Source organism: Echinops telfairi, unplaced genomic scaffold (assembly GCF_000313985.2).
Source record: "Echinops telfairi isolate 266 unplaced genomic scaffold, ASM31398v2 ScPeMD7_40;HRSCAF=151, whole genome shotgun sequence".
NCBI lineage: Eukaryota > Metazoa > Chordata > Mammalia > Afrosoricida > Tenrecidae > Echinops > Echinops telfairi.
In genome coordinates, this window is record NW_022103938.1 from 217,880 (window position 1) to 219,592 (window position 1,713).

Below are 1,713 nucleotides of genomic sequence, written 5' to 3' on the forward strand. Positions count from 1 at the left end.
TGGGTTGATTGATGCCCTTCTAGTTAAGGGGAAGACATGCCTTTGATTGACCAGCAAGCAGTGTCTCTCCCAGGGGCGCAGGAAGTCTAATTCATCACCTCAAAGATGTGTCAATATGTTACACTTGGGAAACCATTTCCTACTTCATATTTTGTGCAGATTGCTATTCTATGACACGCACATTTTACAAGGCTCTTTTCTTTCTTTTTGAAGGGGTGGGGTAGAGATGGCATTCTCATCTTGTAAATAATAGAGCTAAAAAAATATTTGGAGCCCTAAAATGCAAAATGTGCCCTCTTCTTTTAAGGATTTCATGCTAGAGGTCAATTGAGGAGGATTATAACTTTTGGGTGGTCGGTTTGTTTCACACTTCTACATATGATGTTCCTCTTTTTAGAATGCTTTCCTTACCAGACTTTCAACTATATCCCCTTGAGATTTTTTTCTCCTGGAGAATTCGGTTTCAAAAACTTTGCTCTGTGCACATATATACTTTTATTGGGATGCTTATTATATACATATCATCTCAGGGATAAATCTCAGTTCAAAGAATCAAGTGTGTAAGCAATATAATTTTACATCCACTTCTAATATTTTGAACTTCTAGTTAATAAGCTGAAAAATCTCAGTTAATTGACCACCACCTTTGTCTTAGGGTTTGAAGGAAGTAGTAGGCATCCACCTCCTGATTCCTGTACCCAAGGTTTCTTAGGATTTCAGGGTCCTCTTCTCAATAGCTAAGGAGTCCGGGTGGCGTAGTGGTTACACATTGGGCTGCGATCTGCATGATCACAGGAGAAAGACTGGGATTTCTACTCCCATAAAGGATCACAGTCTTGGAAACCCACAGGAGCAGCTCCACCCTGCCTTATCAGGGCTCTATGAGTTGACCTTGACTCAGTGTAGATGTCAATGTCTTGTTTGCAGATATTGCAGATTTTGCTTCCATGGAACTACCCTGGAGTTTGAGAACCTTCCTGAGACTTCATGGCTTCCCTTGCCACAGAATCTGTTCCTTCTGAGGCTTTGCCACCTACCCCCCAAGTACCTGGAATGCAGACCCTGGGCCATTAGTCTGAGACCTGGGGAGGATTCCTTTTTCTTAACCTCTGTAAAACTTCTCTTCAGTTATTTCCCTTTCTTGTCAACTCTTTTGTTTGTTTTGGTGCTCTTTCTTTCCTTTTAAAAACATTTTATTGTGAATTGGGGAGAATGTTTACCAAGCAAATAAATTTTCTATTCAACAATTCACACCTTTTGCTTCATATCACACGTTTTGTTGGATGTCAGTTTCCACAATGTAACATCACTTATCCCTCTTCCTCCCCATGTTTCCTCCTCCCATTCCTCCTTTTTCTGTAACCCTTCTGAACTTTGTCCTTGGGTAAATTCCACCCTTTTGATCTCAAGTGGTTGATTATTCTAAGGTTGTGTAACTTCCGAGTATTATCATTTTCCTTATAGACATGTCTGGTGTTTGAGAATTGAGCCTTGGGGGTGAGCTCATTTCCAGACCTGAAGGGTGACTAGGGGTCATGGTGTCAGGGGATCTACCAGTCTCTATCTGACCAGTAAAGCTAATGTTCAGTGCTCCATTAGTCCAGTTAACTAATTGTTTCTCTGCATCTTCATTTTTTTAAATGCATTCCTTCAGACAGAAAGAAACCAGTCTTAGATGGCTTAGAGTGTACCTTAGATGGCTGCTCACAAGCT